Consider the following 20,300-nt stretch of genomic DNA (forward strand, 5'->3'; position numbering starts at 1 on the left):
GTAATGGGAGAATTGCATAATTAGCATTTAACTATGTAATCAAAAGAGTTTATCAGCTATATTAAGCAATTATTTCCCATCAGTTCATGACTTAAATTATTATAACAAAATCACTCTATTTTTACGCAGTTTTAAAAATGGTATCTTGAAAATTTCTCACTGCATTTTAGTGTTTTACTTGTATAGAAACATTTCATTAATTTCTAAAGGGAAGTGTTAAATTATTTTATGTTAAAACTGTAGCTAATTGCACTTCTCCATTTGTTTTTCCTGTGTTTTTATGCAATAAAAATACAACACATAATACTCCTTCTTTCAAACTCAACCTGTAAAATCAGACAGTGTCACATATCTGTGTAGATATGATGAAATGCTCTACTAATATGTTGTGCTTAAGAATTATTTTACGTACTCACCTGGAAGGTGAAATACCGTGATCACAAACGTGGATTTCCCAGGGCAGTGCTTATCCATTGTGCTCTAGATATGCTGACCCCTGCAGTTTCCCCAAATGTGGAAAACTTGCCTGCATAATTTGTGGTAATGGGGCACTGTGTTCATGCTCCTCTCTAAAAAAAATTTTATAGATGGAGTATTCTACATGTATATTTTCAAAAAGAAGAGAGAATATGTACATTTTAATACATATTATATTGTTTGTCTTAATTAGTGTTACTGTTGCTGTGATAAAACTCTATGACCAAACACAACCTAGGGAGGAAAGGGTGTATTTGGCTTACATTTCCACATAATAGTCAATCATTGAAGGAAGTCAGGACAGGAATGGAAAAAGGGCAGGAACCTGAAGACAGAAGCAGATGTAAAGGCCATGGAGGGGTGTGAATTACTGGCTTGTTATTCATGGTTCAGGCTGATTTCTTATAGAATCTAGGACCCCCATTCTAGTACAACAGCACCCACAATGTACTTGGCTCTCTGCCATGATTCACTGTTTAAGAAAATCTCCTACATCTGGATCTTATAAAAACATTTTTTCACTAGTGGTTCCCTCCATTTAGATGACTGTAGCTTGTAGCAAATTGACATGAAACTAACCAGGGTACTGATGATTCACAGAAAAAGCACATGGCTTCTTTAAAAATGGTAAACTTTGACAAATAAGACAATAAAATACATAACTCAATAGCATATATCTTACCTTAAATGAAGGCCAAGTCAACTGAACTTTGTTAAATTTGATTAAGTAGCCATTTTGAGTTTCCAGTTAACTTTGTAGAGTTTATTCATTTACTTTTATTTTCTCTGAATGATACATATCATGTCTACAGAGTTCTAACATTCCATAACATACTTTTCCCTTTGTTTAAAAAGAGTATCAAAGAAAATGATGCTTGATAGAGGTTCTCTGTAATTGTGGATTCCAATCATAAAGTATATTTTCTATTTTCTTTCTTATAAGGAAGTGATTACAGCTGAAGGGTAAACTTCTCTTGGGTTTTGCATCCCCTTTCCTTAGTCCTAGTTGTCTGGTTTTTTACAGTATGCCTTTAGTTCCTCATTGACAAGATCAGCTCAATACAACGGAAGAGTAACAGTGCCTCTAATTATACACTGAATGGACTAGACTAAAATAAAAATAGACTATTTTTGGAGCTATCTCATCACTTTCTCTTGTGACCATAAATTAGAAAACTCTTTACTCCTCTTTTTTTTTGAGTTTTCAATACCTAGTCAGTTTCTTCATTTGTGTCATAAGATATGGTAGACACAGCTATAATATGTTATTGTAAAATATTTCAAAAATCAGGTTTTTATGGTTATCTGTTTCCAGTCTTTGGTCTTTATGTGGTCTGATATGGATTAGAAAAGTTAACAAGTTCAGTCAGGAGTCACCCATGTGTCTTCAGCAATTTCCAAACATGCTAGACTTATTTAGGGCAAGTGTTCGTTATTTTATTTATTTCTCTGACAAATCATTCATAGGAATCAAAATTAATCAATTGTCCTATAAAAACAAGTCATCCCAATGAGAAAGATTCCATGAAAAGTCCAATTTTTCGAAAGTTTGACCTGTGACATACAGGCAACCAAGGGAAGGAACCCCCAAAACTGGAAGACATTTGGCACTAAAATTGTGTAAGTCCATTCCCTATGGGTTTGAGTCTGGTAGGCAGCCAGAACCCCTGAGATAACGAGGCATATGCTACAAATACTATGATCATTACAGTCTGAACATTTTACAATTCAGTTGCCTCTTCTGTTCCTAAAGTGTATTTATACTGTTGAAGAAATTACAATAAGATTCTTAAAGAATAGGGCAAAGACAAAGCTGTGGACTTTTTGCTGCTGTTGATGTTGATTGTTGTTTGTTTTGTTTTAGTGCCTTTATATCCATTTGATACACAAATACAGTTATTCTTAAAGTGATCCAGGCCATGCTTACCACTTTGGAAAGACTGAGGGTCTCATGTGTTTGAAAAGTAAAGATAAAAACCTACTCTTCTTTGGCTGTGTTTTGGTTGTAAGCTTGCTTTTATCAAGCGGTGGGAAGCTGATTCACATATGCATCCTGCTAGGAGGAAATTGAGTCAATGTAAGTTATATACCTAATGTTTCATTAAATTTTATTAACTTTAAAAGATGATGGAAATAAAAAAATGGCTATGAAAATAAGCTGCAAAAGCCCCATAGTCTTTATTAATAATGTCCTTCTTAAAGATCTTTACACAGAAAGAGATCAAAGATATTAATGTGAAAGTGGAATTCAAACCAATTACATAGTAAAATAATAAGCCATATTTTGATTACAGCAAATTCTATAAAATTATAAGCATAATGCAACTTTTTTTATTTTTAAATCTTCATCAAACTTATGAAAAAGCATTGATGTGAACCAAAATCCACTGTTTTGTGTTTTGACTACACTTGGGTTGAATATGTTACTATTACTAGGAAATTAGTTTGCACATGCTGCTTTTTAGAAAGAACTGCAAGGTTCATCAATAAAGATTACATGTAGCTATTTATTTACCCTTAAATAGAAGTATTCATTTTTTTCAGATATTGCTTGCATTTTTCTGAAGATTATATGAAGGGATCCCTGTGCTTCAGAGATTTATGATGTATTCAGACCCATTCTGAATGACTGCATCCAAACTTCTCCATTACCTACACTAGAGAATTGGATGAATCAGGAAATCTGAATTTCAAATGGCCTTTATCTTCTTTGTTTATCATTTCTGTTGTTTTAGTCAAACATCACAGAATTGTTCTATGGTAACAATAACCAGAGTGGTTTTGAAATCATGGTATCCATTGAAAGCAAGGAGTCTATCATTGGCTAGGCATATTCTCATTTAGCTAAATGTAAGTTTTTATATACATCTTCACTCATACAGATGAGGAACCTCAGGTTCAAGGATGTTGTTCAGTTAGATTTTTCTAATGTTTATGTTCTTGCTATATTTCTTTTCATGACAGGCTTAGATATTATAAAGAATAGGATTTACTCATTATGAAGAGATTTGCCCACTCCTAGGCTTGAGGGGATGATATTTTGGGTTTTTTTGAATTGAATGGAATCTTTTTCTTATTATAACTATCGTCATCATTATATCATAACAACCAACAACATCACCAACACCAACACCACCATCATTGTTACCCTCTTTTCCATTTCATGATCATACAGCAAAGATCTGATACTTATTCTATATTTTAATATGAGAATCATACCTTTGTGGCACAAATCTATTACTGAGGCTTGTGTATGTTTCTACATCACACAGGATTCCATGTAAAATTTGTATCCTAATAGTTTCTTGGTGTTTTTATTTTGGCTCTTATAGCTCAACAAAGGCATACCTGTGGCCTCTAACTACAGAAAATCAAAGCAAGCTGCCAGCTTCTTTGCTGGAAATGTCAAATATGACTTTCTACAACTCTGCTGAGGCATGCTTCCTCTGCCATTCAGGAGGTCTCTGGAGTGGGACATCCTTTATGTCTATGTCTATACTCTGTGTTCTCTCTTGATCGTACTCTGATAAACATCCCTGCATATCCAGCTGGACAAACTAATAAATAATCAAATCTATGGGCTTAAATGTTTGATGTTTGAAAATACGTTATCTCTTATGGCAATGACTTTTGTCATTTTTAGGCAATCATATATCTTTTACGTCATTGGAATAAGTAGAAAGCTTTTGAGTTCCTGGACAAGATCTGAAGCAGCATTTATTAAGTGTAGAAGAGCTTTCCTTTGTTTGCTTCACTTTTTAAAGATAATTATTATTATTTTTCTTTGTTCCATAGTTTTCTTCTATGGGCAGTGATAACCACTGGCTGTGTAAATCCAGGAACTATGAATAGTATTCATACATTGACTCCTTTACACTTTCACTCCTAGCATTGAAGGACAGGATGGTTGCAAAGCACCAAAGTCATTCTTATTCCCATTTTCAGACAAGGCAAATGAATACATCTGCCCCCAACATATACACACAACAGTGCCTTTTAAAACATCTTGAAATGCATCAAAGCAGTAACACATAGCCTTCAGGCAATGTTTCTCTCTGGAGTAATATCTGTTGATGCTGCTGCTTGTGGTTAAGTCCTGCAGGAAACCTATGGAAACTCATGACAGCTATCAGAAAATATTCTGAAAACGAAGCTTACTATGTATCTCTATTCTATAAATTCTAATTTTCCTAAAAGATGGAAAAAATTTGTATTTTGATAAGGATCAATTTATCTTCATGCTGGTCACAAAGGCAAGATTTTTTTTTTTTTCATTTTGACTTTTAGATACCTAATTGTAGACCATAGAAGTGATAGTTTTTTCACTTCTGTTTTTCAGAATAGTTTCTCTTACTTTTTATGTCTCTGCTTTCTTTCCCTAGAACTGCTAGTTACATGCCTTTGACATATGTATTCCACTCTACTACACTAAATAAAAATGAAAGAGGACAGGGATACAGCTACCAATGTAGACAGAGGAGCGTGATTGGAAATGAACCGTAGCAGTTCAGCAAAGACAGAGCATCCTGTGGTAAACACTGTGGCAGTTGCTGGGTGTTGCTTGGATGCTCCCTCACCAATTATAGTAGAGTTTATTTGTCAATATTGGGAATTGCTATGTGGTTAGGATTGCCATGAAAAGATGCCATTTATCATAACATAGATGGAACTGGAAGTGTGGCAATGTCCAGTAGTTGGTCAATGAATCTGAAATGTATCTAGAACAGATGGATTTGGAGAAAACATGTTGCCAGACACTGTTTCTGTTACTATTAGTCTCCTGGACCTTTGGTGAATAGCACAGCTATTTCCATTTGAATATGAAAATACATAGCAAAGGAACTAAAGAAGTGCGAAAAGACAAGCAAAAAATGGAAGGCAGCCGAATTTGGGTTAATATTTAAGGTCAGCTTTATTCAGAATGCTAGTTGATTCATTTAATTTATTACTTCAAATTATCCATTTTAGCTACTCTAATATTTAATCCTAGGAATTATCAATGCCTCCAGGCAACCTCGTATGTTTCTTTTAAACATATTGTTAGAGTCTCAGAGTTTTTTATTCCCAAAAACTTTATCATTGGCCGACCTTCTCTGGAAGATGCTGGTTATCATAATCTTTATTCTCTTAGATGTTTGTTGCTTTGTCCTGTCTTTGTAAATGAAAACAGATTTCTATCTCTCTTTATTCATCTAGTTATAAAATTTTCATTATATTGAAATTAAGTCTGTTTATTCAAGGGAGCAAAATAAACATATAATATATATGGAAATATTATACTTACAAAGTTGACAACTTATAGAGGAAAAATTATTTCAGCAATTTGTTCACATGAGCAAAGTTTCTCTCAAAAAATATATTCTATATATTTAGCAGAATTTTGTATCACACTAAGAATCTCAAAGTCTTTAAACTTGATAAATTCTTAGTCTTAATTAGGTATTTGTGTAGATCATAGTCAGCTCAACTGCATAAAACAAATGTGTTTATATTTCTATAAAGTTAAATCATCTACCTTCATATCAATTATGAAGTAAACCAAGCCACCTGAAAGCCTTTCTTATAACAAATATACTTTAAAGGGAAAGGAAAACATTTCAGAGAGCTACTACTCTGGAAATCCCAAAGATGTCTATTTGTGTGAGAACCTGAGGGCAACTTGCGAGATGCAGAGACACAAGAGTTCCATGCAAGCTTTGAATAACTGGACTCTGTGCACTAAGTCTCTACAATGTGACATGTGCCACAGTAAATAATGTTTCTATTGAAGTCAGCATCTCCACAATTTTGTAGAAAACCAAGCCCATGTGTTTATTTTCATTGCTACTGAAAAACACTGACACATGAAATCAAGTTGATCAAATCTGTTCCAAATTGCAGAGTGAAATTTAAACTGTTAGGAAAGATATGAACACAAAGAACTACATAAAACACATATCTGGTCTTTGATTTTCCTTTGACTCTACAGTCTAAAAAAATGCTTTTAAGGTAGAATTTAAGATACTTCTTTAAGAGTTTAAGATATTGTTATTTCTCTTTTAAATTTTAGGTATTTGAACAGAAAATAAGTTTTGCCTATATATCAATCATGACAACATTTTACTTGTTAAATTTATGACATATAGATATATGAAAATTGGTAAAAATGTGATTTATTTATCTAAAACTACTAACATTGCAAAGATTTAATCTTATAAGTAAATTTATTTAATTCGAACTTACATAGAAATAAAGATGCAATTTTCTCATGTAAGATTCTGGGTTTTAGCCAGGCAGTGGTGGCTCATGCATTTAATCCCAGCATTCAGGAGGTAGAGGTAGGTGGATCTCTGTTAGTTCAAGACCAGAGTGGTCTATAGAGCAAGTTCCAGGACAGGCTCCAAAGCTACACAGAGAAATCCTGTTTCAGAAAAAAAAAAAAAAAAAAAGAAAGAAAGAAAAGAAAAGCCTTGGCCTTGTAACAGGTTCAGTCAGATATATAGGTGTCAACTAGCAAAACAACGTTCTTGCAATAAAAAACACAATCTTTGTTAGTAACAACAAGTCTGTTACTCTAAATTTCTGCATAGCTTACTGAAAAATATCCTTCTGTACATAGGTGCAACCAATGGCAACCCTATTCTTGTGTATTTTACTCAGGTACTGAATGACTTCAACTTTCCTCTAAAATCTTTCAGTGTTCTAGGGCAACTTACTGTTACTGGCCTCCAATCTACTAAAACTCACTCATATTATATTTACTCTGCTAACAAAAGACCAAAAATTGACTAATAGCTAGGGGAATAACTAAAACTAAATATGAATGTTTTTGGATTCTAGGCTAGAATGGAAAATTTGAAGCTCCTTTTAGTATACTACAGTTCTGAATTTCAAACGTAACTTTTATGGTTATAATTATTAATATCTGTTAGCTAGGCTTGATAGCTCTATATGCATATTCACCAATGAAAAGATAATATACACAAGATATATGTGTGTTCTTATATGCCCTATGTTAATAATGGATTTCGATTACAGTGCTCTTTTTTGTGCACATGGTTTTGTGTGTGTGTATGTTTTATATGTGTACATAAACTTGCATACCCATGTGGTTGTGGAATTGTATGCATGTGCCTCTGAACATGTGTGCTTGAGAATGTGAAGGCCAGAGTATAAATACCTCAGATGTCCTTTCTCAGGAGCCCACTCTCTTGATTTTAAAGACAAGGACTCTCATTGAACTGGAGGTTGCTGAGTGGGAAAAGTTGGAAGTCTTTGGAACGTCAAAGATGCAACTGTATCTGCCTTCACAGTACTGGGATTACACACACAGGTCCTCACAATCAGCTTTATACTTGCTGTATTTCCATGCAAGGAATCAAACTCAGCTCCTTTCACTTGATTGACAAGCATTTTGCCAACCAAGCTAGAGTTCAAAACCTAGTTTCTGGTTTACGGAAGAAGTAATCACTTGAAATATTTCCTAAGATGATTCTTCTGCTCTACTGTTTCATGTGGATGAACTCTTTCATTTAGTAAATAACTCGTAGTTTGCCAATTTGATAAGTCATCTTCTAGAACAGCAATGACGTAAAACCTATCAACAAAGGTTAACCTTATATGGTGAAGGTTATAAACATTTCAGAAACTAAACACATTTCTTATAAAGTGTATTCTTGTGTCACTTTTGTCCCTCCTGTGGCAGAATACCTGGCAAGGACAAATTTTAGGAAGAGATCCTCATTCCAACTCATATTTGTTGCACAGAATGTATGATGTCAGCTGTGAGTGGGATGGCATGACTATGGTAAAATTGTTAGTGGTATCAATAGCATGCACAGTTTGATATATCTCCTTTGATCAAGAAGCATAGGAAGCTCTTGATTGAATCAGGCTGGGAAAAATCCTCATGGCCCATATCCTCTCCCCCACCTCCCTTGACCCACTCTATCTACCTCAGTCCTGCCTCAAACATTGCACAACTTTTCAAAACTACATACATCACCAACATGAGACAAAGTGTTTAAACAAATTTTAATGTTCCAATCTCTGGGACATAATCTCTCACCCACTTGGGATGGTAAAAATGGACCTTAAAACTGGTCAAAATAATTAAAATATCCAGGAAGTTATATTGGTAAATATTGCTTTATAATCTAAGGGACCACTCAGCAATGTTAAGCACTGGCATTGGGATTCCATGTAATCATCCATGAGTTGCATGTGTGTCCCATTGGAAAGCATTATGTCATGTTTGAACATGCTGCATCGTGTATCTGCCATGGTCCACTGGCACTGGAGCACTACTCAGTATGCCATGTTTAAGGTACTGTTGGAAAAATCTTTAGGAAGAAGAATGATGAATATAAAGCTTCACTTCTATATTCCCACTTGCGTTACCACAATTGCATATCAAAATAAATCCAAAGCTGCTTTTACCTCCTTGGCAGTCATAGTGCATTACTATATAGAGACGTTAAAAATCTAAAACTGATTTCCCATGTGAAGTGAGTTTTAGCCAACCATCTGCTCAGGAGAGGAGGAAGACAGACAAAGCTTATTCTTGCCTTCTACCCCTCTTCACTGCTGTTAGGTGACTACTGGGAACCTTTAAATAGGATTGCCAGCTTTAACTTTTCAGAAGCTAGAATAGGCATATGTGTCTTCTAGGAATTTGGGGAGGGAAGAGTTCTAGTTAGGCAAAAGGGAATGCTGACATATTAGATATTGATTTGCTGAGTGCCATAGATGGTCCTGTTTCTGCCTCAAATCCATCATTCAGCAATAGGAAAGATGATGATTTTAAGCCTTGGCATTACCAAGGAACATGTATATGGACTCACAATATGTTGTGATGGCTGTATTTCATAATTCAGTCGATTTTAATTTTAATTTTGTTATTAAATTTTCAGGATACATATATTGAAAATTAACTTTTGGTTCCAGTTACAAATTAAAGGAACATCTACCAAGAAAAAAGAGACAGTTTTGAGCCAATGAATTTTGGGGGTGAAAGTTCTAATGTCAAAAACAGTGGAAAATTTATCAGGTTATATTCTATGATACATAATTGATTTTATTTTTTTCATTACAGAAAATTGTATAATAATGAAGTAGCTCCTGGTATACTTCTTTATGTATACTCAATGTAGATTTTATTATGCAAAGAATAGGTAGTTATTCTATGCAACATTTACCAGAGATTTTAGTTCTGTAGTCCCTGGCAGGAAAGTTTTCAACGTGATAGATTCTGAACTCAACTCACAACAATCTAGAACTTAGCTTCTCTAACCTACAAAACTACTTTCTGCTAGTAAAGGATCTGTTTTAATTCTGGACTACTGTCACTAGATCTTTGTTGAAAATTTAAGTAATCAATCTCAATCTCCTAATTCACTGTGCTCTATTGGACCCAACTATAAATTCTTCAACAATGCTGTAAGTACTGAAATGTGATAGAATACTTGAAAGTATGCATGATGTTAAGAGAGCCCTCGGGAGTTGATTGCTGTTTCATCAGCAGGAAAATAAATAAAATGTATTGTGTGTAAATGGCTGAGATCCAAGAGACAGCCAAAAGAACAGGGTGCAGGTCTCCAAAAATGATAAACATACTAAACTTCAGTGTGTCAAGTGATCTGTAACTTTTAGTTGCATTCCTTATATCTTGTAATACCATGAATTGAAAGCAGATGTTCTCTCTTTGAATGCTGTGGGTGTGCTGACATGTTTTAGATGCCATGCATTCAGATGTTCCACACTGAATTTTACCTAGATGGAAATCACAGCTACAACAATGTTATGAACAAACTTGTCCCAATGGACAGGATGAGATTCATGCTGACCAAGGTTCAGGCTGCAAGATTGTCACTCTCAACCACAGTGCTTCAGGATAAACCTAGAATAATAAGAATAACAATGGTCTATTAGTGAGTCAAAACCTGAGTTTCTTATTGAGCACACGTTTTAGCATGCAAAAACTATCCCAGATTGAATGGAGGGTAGTACAAGTCCCTTTAGAGTCAGATTCTTCTCTTTCAGATATATTTCAGCTTGAGCATATTTATTGCAGCCTTTTTTATATTATATTGCTTCTATTACTAGTACTCAAAAAGTCTCCCACCTCCAAGGAGAAATGATGAAGCTGTTAAGAAAGAGGACATTGCTCCAGTGGAAAGGGTTTACCCTCTAATGCTTTCTAAGTGTGTCTTTGGGGCTATAAGTGAGATCTGCACCTTGCTTCCCAGAAGAGCAAATAAACTCTATTTTGGTAAGGCATTACTTTCTTTAGTTGCCTCTTGGGTCTGCCTTTCTAAACCACTGTATACAGTTTTGCTGAATCATTGAAAACAGGAACTTTTCTGTAGCTTGAAATCTCCTCTCTATATATTTGTAACAAAAAATGGATATATTAGTGGAAAACATCATAGGAGAATGTCAGCTTCTCACCATGTATATAATAGGTAAGCATCTTCCTGTCACTGAAGTTTCACATCAGTGGTTGCTCTAGTTATTTAGTTTTATTTTGCATTTCCAACTTTCCAGGTATTGAAGATTCAGCAGTGAACAAAATAATTTTGTCCTCTCTTTTCAGGATTTAAGGTCACAGTAGTTCAGTGATTTAAAATAAAACTTGGAAATTATACAGACCTAAATTCTGATAATAATGTGCCCTACTGTTAACCAGGGAGAATAGATATATGTGTAAAGCCGCTGAGTTGTGTAGCTTCTGGGCAAATGACATGTAAGAGCCAGTTTTGTTAATGTGTAGTATTATTAATAATCTAGTAACCACATGATGCTTATCAGTTACTACTATTTGGTGATGAGACTTAACACCTAACTGTAACAGGAGCACTTTGTACAGACACCATGTGTATGACAAACATCCTCAAATCTCCCAGTGGGCCACAAAGGTATATGTAGACATCCTTTCACATCTGAAAAGAAAAAGTCTAATGTAGAGAGCTTTTCTCTGTCCAGTCATCCAGCTCCCAAATAGTGACACGGAGACATTATTAATTATGAAAGCCTGACCTTAGCTTAGGCTTGTCCCACTAGCTCTTATAACTTTAATCCACCCATTTATCTTAATCTACATTCTGTCTCGTAGCTCATTACCTCATCACTCCATACTGTTCATTCTGCTTCTCATGGCTACAGTGCTCTCTGTGCCTGGAAGTCCCACCTACACCTCCTTCCCAGCAATTGGCTGTCCAGCTTTTTATTACACCATTCAAAGCAATATATTTTCACACAAATGTCCCACAACAGTCTGATTAAAACTCACAAGTTTCACAGCTGTTCCTTGTTAAAATAGAGAAGACCCATGTTCATTCACTGCTCAACACCATGTATTTCCACTGAGTTAATCTTACATTCCATCCAAAGCTTGGAGTGCTAGAAAAAACTTTTTCCCCTTTCTTCCTTTTTGAGGGGTCATACCTTCTCTTATCCACAGCCTGCATTCTGAAAGCAGACAGTAAGCTAACATCCTCCTAAAAATAATGCTCTGACTGAAAACATAGCCAGAACAGATTTAGGCTGCTTACTATTAAACAATCCTCCCACATCATCATCTCCACCCTAACTCATTCCATTCCAAAAACTGTCCTCTTACACATGAAGTCCCTAAATTGGGGCATTTCAGGGGAGCAAGCTGGGTCATACTTATGTCTCTGGCATTAGAGTTGTTACCAGATCCATCCCAGAAAGTATAAAATACATAACCAAGCTATTTACAGGACTCAAAGCTTAGATAGTATTATATTAGGAAGTGTTTACCATAAAAAAAGGAGAAACATTTTTCCCTATACATGGACACATAGATACTTTCCTCCTAGGGCCTAAGAAAAGTCACCTTTTTATTAATGCATCTTTCAGTCCAAGCTCAGTCACCTCTGAATAATAACACCTTACACTCCTCCTTCCTCCTTCAGACCAAGGAGAAATGAATGACTAGAACCTTCCTCTTATAACATTTAAGTAATCTATTTTGTGTTCAGAGCATCTGTGGTCAAGAACATTTTACATTCTGTTTCAAATCCTCTGGACAATGCCCACATTAGAAACCTAGGTATTTGGCAGGAAATGTGCTCTTTCAAATGGTTTGTTCAATCATAGCCAAGTACCAAGAAGACATATTTATAAGCCATCATGCAAATTTTACTTTCATGAGAAACAACAGGTTTTGTAGCAGTTTTTTATTGTATTCAACATTCCTGGAAAGTGACTGCTACATGAAATATTTCATATCAAAATAGCAAAGGGAAAGGAAAAGAGTTTATGCATAGAATTCAGTAAGATAACGGAATACATTGAGGTAAATGATGGAAGCAGAAAACAAAACAGGCAGAAACAGACAAAAGTTGCTGTTTAGACTCACCTCACAGTTCTTTGAGTTTTAGGATCTGTGGTAGTTCGAATATAATTGGATCCCATAATTTCATAGGGAGTGGCACTATTAAATGTTTTCCTTTATAAGAGTTGCCATGGTCATAGTGTCTCTTCACAGCAGTAGAAACTCCAACTAAGACAGGATCTATTTATCTTTAGGAGTTTGTGGAATTAGATTGTATTTCGAGTGTATCAACTATAGTTAATATCTTCAGTTACAATTTAATTATGTAGATACAACACAAAACAGTGAATAGATAATACACTAAAAACTTAATAGTCTACTATTTTGTGAGCATTTTGACAATGTATTTAAAAACAAAATTCAGAGAAGAAAGGAAAAAAAGACTATTGAAACTAGAAATACAAATAAAAAGATTAAACAGTTTTTTTCTCCTTTTACCTATCCAAAACAAACAAACAAAAACAAAACAACAGCAAAAATTTGCATATTCAAACTATAGAGGTTATTGCATTCTGACTTTTGGTCGTTTTTTTAATTAATTGTTCGTGCTAAATCTTTTAATTTATCCTATAATTGAATTTGTTCTCTTAGTCTTCCCTCTTTTCCTCTCCTTTCTGGCTGGTTTCATTCTTTTTCATTATTCATTTTATTTTATTTTATTTTTACTTAGTTGTACTTACAATTCTGGATCTCTGATCTATGTCCTTACAATTCTCAATGCCTTAGCAGGAATTTACTTCAACTCTTTGTTATTAACTTTTTATTGAATTATGTTTCTAAATTTTAGAAACTTCCCTACATCTATTCTTATTTCTACCACAGAAATTCTGGAAGCAAATTTGTATTAATAGTCTTTGGAATCTAGGCCTAAGTAAATACAATTTTTCTCCTTGACTGCAATTACCTTTCTTTATTATTAAATAGAGAGAGTATGCTGTCTTCTGCGAACTCCTATCATGATACTTAAAATAAAATACTTGATTTTTTTCATTTCCCATATTTTTTGGAATTACTTTCTAAGAGAAAGTGCAGTCTCCATTTATGGTCTGCTTTCCAAGAGATAAAATTGACACTAAGGAGAGACTTCGGTTGCATCAAGTATTCTCCATGTAGATTACAGAGTAGTCAAGGTTTCATGGCAATGAGACACTCATCATTGCTGCTTCAAATGGAGTTGAGAAAGGAGTTGTTCATGTTGTAGGCATTTTGATAGTATATTAGTATATTTGGTTCTACTATTATTTCTGGAACCTGTTCTGTCTGTCTAGTTGTCTGGAAATATAAAAGACATCCAAGCAGCCTTGGACTATGAGTTTTGTCCACGTGTTTCTTCTTATGATATTCCACCAGTTCTCACAGTGGGAACAGGAAGGCCTGGGGATGGAAGACCAATACTCTGGGACTGTAAGACTAAGAAACTCTATGTCTTTGTCCCCATCATGTTTCTTTACCTATGGAGATGTTTCCAAGGGGTATTTATGTGGAGATGCTTCATTACTCTGACCAACAGTGATATGTGTGCCTTATATTCTTGTAAGGACCAATATCAGTTATAACTATAAAATACATAATTTGCTTAAAGTCATAGTCATATCATTCATTCTCGTGAAATGTTAATGTTGTACCTTACTTTGCTAGTTATACCTACACTTTCTTTTAGGTTGCCAGTATTTTCCAAACATTTTTTTCTTTTAATATTTTTGTTAAACATGTAGAAACATATGTTTGACACATGGCATTTTAAAAACATTATTTTAGGAAAAGGAAATGTATGCATATTTCATTAAAAGACATTAAGTATAGCATGAATTTAATAATCAATTTCTGATGATATTTGGAATTTGGTTTAATATATATTAAGATACAATATGATTGAATTTTGTTAATGTCTTTGCCACTGTTATAGCCATGTGAAAAGAAGTGTTATGTTTCATTTAATTCATTTTCTGTTATTAAAATATATTTTACACAGTTGACAATGAACATTATTTTCACTTAAAATACTGAGAAACAGAAGTTTCCAACTGTAGCAAATATCATATATAAGTGGCATATCATCATTAATAAGAATTTGAATTTATGATAAAATTAATACTGACATTTCTGCTACATACATTAAAACTAATAACTCAAACCTAGGTCAATCAACCATCAGACTGTGATCATTACAGTTCTGAAATATTAAATTAGGAGAATGGGATATAGCTTCAATCTAACTTATGTTGACATTTATTTCATACAAACAGTTAAACTGTGTAATGATAATTGTGATTATCTTATGTATTGATAAAGATACAACACACAATGTTTTCAAGTTGGTGTTTCTCTTAAATAAACACTTGCTAATGATTGAACAAGATAACTCTAAATCATAAAGACATTTCCTGTTTGCTTTGCAGTAACTGCCCATATCTAGATTCAGGCAGTTTAACACCATTTAATGATGTGGTTAAGACAAAAGTATTTCATGATACACTCTCCATTTTGTTTGTTTTTTATCAATGCCATTTGGTTGCAGGCAATGCTAATTATTGCTTGTTAATTCTTATAAAAGGCAAATTGTACCCTTGAGAAGGAGAGAATATTCATGTGTCTCTACTTCTAAATCAGGAGTTATAACTTTCTCTGAAAATTATTAGATGACCTTTCTTTCATATAAGTCTACCTGTCAAAAAGATTCAAAAGATCACATGACTAATACAAACAATGAGAGGAAACTGTTTTATGTTAGAAAAATTACAAATGGGATAATTGATTTCTTGTGTTCAGATGCCTTTCTATATTGAACAACTTAAAATTCAGAAAAGCATCTTAATATTAGGGAAGAAAACGAATCACAGTAGATTCCCAGAAACTGAGGAAGTCTTGAATTCCATCATCCCAACGTAAGCACTAGGGAAGACATAGACACCCTGAAAAGAAGAGTATTCACTAAATCCAAATCCAAAAGGCCAGAGTGAAAGATGAACAAGATAGGCACACAGAAGAGAAACTGGAGTTGAATTATTTTATTATACAACTTCTATATATAAAAAGACAAGTACAAGGCATCAATACCCACGTTTGAATGAATGTCCATCAAGATTTATGTCTTGTTTGTCAAATGCCAATGAATTATATGGGAATATCAGTGTGCATTTGGGATCCATGTTAACTTTCTTGGATTTGTTAAGCATTGCTTGAGAGGAGAGCATAGTGAAAATTCAACAGCCTCTACAGCCACATCAACCTAGAGGCTTTCTAAATCTTATTTTCCCAAGTCAAAGAATGAACTCTACAGTGTATAAAAGGTAAATTTAGAAATAAATATTTTATTACAGGGAAAGGGCAGGGAAGCAAAGCTTCTGAGCAGTAGAAGCAATCTCTGGGATAGGGCACTGTTGAACTTCCTTGACATGAATGAGATTTTCCTGGATGGTGGAAAGAAGGGATGATGAACTGGTCTGTCCTACTTCCATTGCAGTGTCTGGATGCCTCATGGTTTCAGTCACTTCCTCAGTGTGGTTTCTGGAAAAGGAGTGCTCCATTAGAAGAAAAGAGAAGAAATAAATATAACAAACACTTTCTGGCATCTCCAGCTTCCTGCCACAATTTAAACCTAAGACTGAGAAACTTTTGGCTTCAATACTTCCAACATCTCTGGCACCCATCAAGGATGAGGCTGCCGGCAAGTTCAAAGGCAGTTCGTAACCACTGCTGTTTACTATTTTCATGATATTTATGCAGTTTGATGATGCCAACTTGACAAAATCCATTCAAAATTTGAATTTCCCTACCTTTGTAAAAGCAATGTAGGAAGAAATAACAGTTTTGTTTCTTTTTGTTGTTTATCTTGTTTCTTGTCCTTTCTACTTCTCCACTGTTATCTTGTTGCACTGGGTAGACTCTTACCTTCTTTGCCCAGAAGAATTCATATCTGTGAGGGAGGAGCGTAGGGACCCACTTGATCATGCTCATCCTTTGATATAACCTTGTCAAACTGAGTAATTAAAATCTAACACATTCCTTTTAGTGATATTCCTGTGATAGTCAATGCCATGACTGTGGTTGCGTCCGTTAGCTACTAAATCCCACTTCTAGTATTACTGAAGAGATACTCATGAGTTTGCCTCTACTTGGACTGGGAATGCTTTAGTAGTGACTGGACTGCTCCTGTTATAGCAGATACTACAAATAGTGTTGTCTGAATAGAATAGTTTCATTTTGAAAGGGAAAGCCAAAATCAGAGAGCATCAACTAAATATGGATAAATGATAATCACATGGTTTAGCCTCTTTAGATATATTCGAAAGATGTGACTTATTACTTACATATTACCTGCTATTAATATTTATATTTAATGGCATAACAAGTACATTCTAATCTCTAGATCATAGAAGCTAATTTTCTAGGAATTCTAGTCATTCATATGTGTAATTCTCATCTGTTAATTGGGTACCAGAGCTGTATTTTAAGAAAGTAGCATATCTACCAAAAATGTTCATTCCAGATACTCAAATGCTGTATACTTCCTCTAACACAACTTTTGTCTAGATGACCAATGAGAGTAGGACTTGTAAGTTTGGGAAATGACAGTTTCATTGGTGAAAAGCCAACAAAGGCAAGTGTATCATCTCTTGGATTTATCATCACATTTAAACTGCCCTGGGGATAGACAACTTTGCTCCATCAATACTACATTGGAGACCTTAAGTTAAATTGACCAGTTAGATTTTTTTTTGCGATGTTAAATTGTAGCTCTAAGTTTAATATTCACATTCCCCCCATGCTTATCAAAATAAATTAAAAATTTGTGTCTGAATATCTATGTATTTTTAACTCAAAATCAGTGATATTTCACAGAGGAATCCAACTCACTTTTATTTTTTAATCTTTCCTGACTTTGACTTTACCATTTTTAAACAAAAAAAAGTAATTTTCTAGAGGGAATGTGTAAGGAGAGCTGCAATTCTATTTTGGCTGTTTTAAATTTAGATAGTTTTATTAGTCTGATTCAGAAGAAAATGGGCAGGTGTCCTGTAGACTTACATCTATCCCTTGCTTTAAGAGAGCAGTCAAATGTGTTTTCCTATTTACTCTCCAAGTCCCATTTGAATTCCAAACAAGTAACAGTAACATGCCAGATCTCTTCTCAGCTGCCTATTTTAAGCTCCATCAGAAACAAGGGAGGGGAGGATGTTCATCACTGTCTCAACCACTTGTGCATCAAAATTACACTGCTGGAAGATACAGAAGAATGCAGGATGACCCTTGACTTAATATCCACATTTTAAAAGTTTTCTTTTTCCTAGCAGAGGAAATGTCACAGTTCCATCTTTAGTGAGCTTGATGCTATGTCCAGTTTTGATCAGTGAAAGACGCTTGAAGAGACGGAGGCTGATTAAGCAGGAAAGAGAACCAATAGAACACTCAGGAGACCAGAATCTCTCCCAGAAACACTCAAAGGCATTCTAATTTACACTCCATAATGCCCCTGTAATATAACTATTATTATTCCAATATTCATAAAGGAAAATAATTAAGTGGGTTCCTAAAGCAATAACTCAACCATTTTTCACTATTTAAATGTAATGATAACAGAATTCAAATATAGATATGCCTAGTCTCAAGTACAAAGCTTTCCCCCCCTACACAGTCCAGGTGAAAGATACAGCTTAATGAATAGCAGGATTCTCTATTGCTTACAGTTGGCAGCATAAGCAACGAATCTCAAGGCATACAATTAAATTTGTTTTGATCAGATGCATGCTATATACTGTTTATCAACATTTGTATTCACCTTTTCATCCAGGTTTTGTTGAATTTAATGAACTAAAATTAAACTTTCAGTTGGGATTAAAATTACCCTCATCATTTCAATAAGTATTAGCCACAATGTGACATTATAAATAGAAATTTATATTGTTTATATTTGATTGTTAAATTTGATTGTTTATATTTTGGGAAATTTTCTAAATAAGTCCTACAACATTACTTTTGAGTATAAAATTATATGTGTTAATTTAAGTACTAAATTTGAAATTCATTTAAACTGTATCTTCATAAGTTTTCTTTTTTGCACATTTAATGAGAAACCTTAAATTTAGCATTTTACCCCAAAACAAGAAAAAAACACAAGAGCAAAAAAAAATCTAATGGGGATAAAGAATTTTTAAACAGACAAATCAGCTTCTAAATTAATTAAAATGTCTCCAAATCTCAAAGATCTTTTAGTCTTCTCACTGATGCAAACCTAATCTCAAGAGCATATTATTTAGAAAGTTTAGTCATAAGCATTCCGACAGCAAAATTACTAAATATATTCAACAAACACATTTATATTCCAAGCACATGACCAAAAATATTTTGTGAAATTAACTGAAAATATTATTCTTCATTTCTAGATAGCAGTCATTTTACAGATATATTTTTAGTTTAGTTTTTTTTTTTAAGTCAAACTAAACATCTCGTGCATTCTAAGATCTTGCTCAACATTGAGGCATACCCGAAACCCTCCAAGGAATTTCTTTAGATCTATGCTCTTCATGGCAGATTTCCCTTAAAGAATCACATTTCCTCATTCTTTGAGTGGTTTCATATTGCTCAATCCTAACTCAGGCTGTCATGCACTGTATAATGTTGGACAAATGGCATAACATTTCAGAAATACAGGTGGACTTCTATAAAACAAAGTGCTTAAACTCAAATTTTTTTCTCAGCTAGACATATTTAGGACTATATAAAATAAAGTTCACGGTCCTTGTTAAGTGTATAATTTAAATATACCTTATTTTTCTTCAAGCAAAATATTCTCACTATTTCACATTAATAATTATTGTCATAATGCACTTATCTGAAACTGGTTTTTTGGCACCTGTCTGTTATGTGGAGAAGACAGAAAGTTGCTTAAAAGAAAAGGACTTAAAGTTTTTGTCATATAGGTCCTTCACTTGCTTGGTTAGTGTTACCCCAAGGTATGTTATATCATTTGTGGCTATTGTAAAGGGTGATGTTTCCCTGATTTCCTTCTCAGCCTGTTTGTCAATTGTATATAGGAGGGCTACTGATTTTTTTGAGTTGATCTTGTATCCTGCTATGTTACTGAAGGTGTTTATAAGCTGTATCAGTTCCTTGGTGGAATCTTTGGGGTCACTCAAGTATACTATCATGTCATCTGCAAATAGGGAAAGCTTGACTTCTTCCTTTCCAATTTGTATCCCCTTGATCTCCTTATGTTGTCTTATTGCTCTGGCTAGAACTTTAAGTACTATATTGTATAAGTATGGGGAGAGTGGACAGCCTTGCCTCATTCCTGATTTTAGTGGAATCGCTTTGAGTTTCTCTCCATTTAATTTGATGTTGGCTGTTGGCTTGCTGTAAATTGCCTTAATTATGTTTAGGTATGTTCCCTGTATTCCTGATCGCTCCAAGACCTTTATCACGAAGGGGTGTTGGATTTTGTCAAATGCCTTTTCTGCATCTAGTGAGATGGCTTGATCTGTTT

At 34.2% G+C, this 20,300-nt stretch overlaps 1 protein-coding gene and 1 non-coding gene across 5 annotated transcripts in view; both read left to right on the forward strand.

The window, feature by feature from the left end:
* The window catches only part of Pcdh9 (protocadherin 9), a 913,030-nt gene that overhangs the window by 782,899 nt on the left and 109,831 nt on the right, over positions 1-20,300 (forward strand). The gene's annotated exons all lie outside the window — the stretch shown is intronic.
* Positions 409-570, forward strand: LOC128108117 (U1 spliceosomal RNA). The gene has a single exon (XR_008217328.1). It is a non-coding gene; the product is annotated as a U1 spliceosomal RNA (small nuclear RNA).

The sequence above is a fragment of the Peromyscus californicus genome, unplaced genomic scaffold (genome assembly GCF_007827085.1).
Source record: "Peromyscus californicus insignis strain IS unplaced genomic scaffold, ASM782708v3 Scaffold_12__1_contigs__length_115047231, whole genome shotgun sequence".
NCBI classification, from domain to species: Eukaryota; Metazoa; Chordata; class Mammalia; order Rodentia; family Cricetidae; genus Peromyscus; species Peromyscus californicus.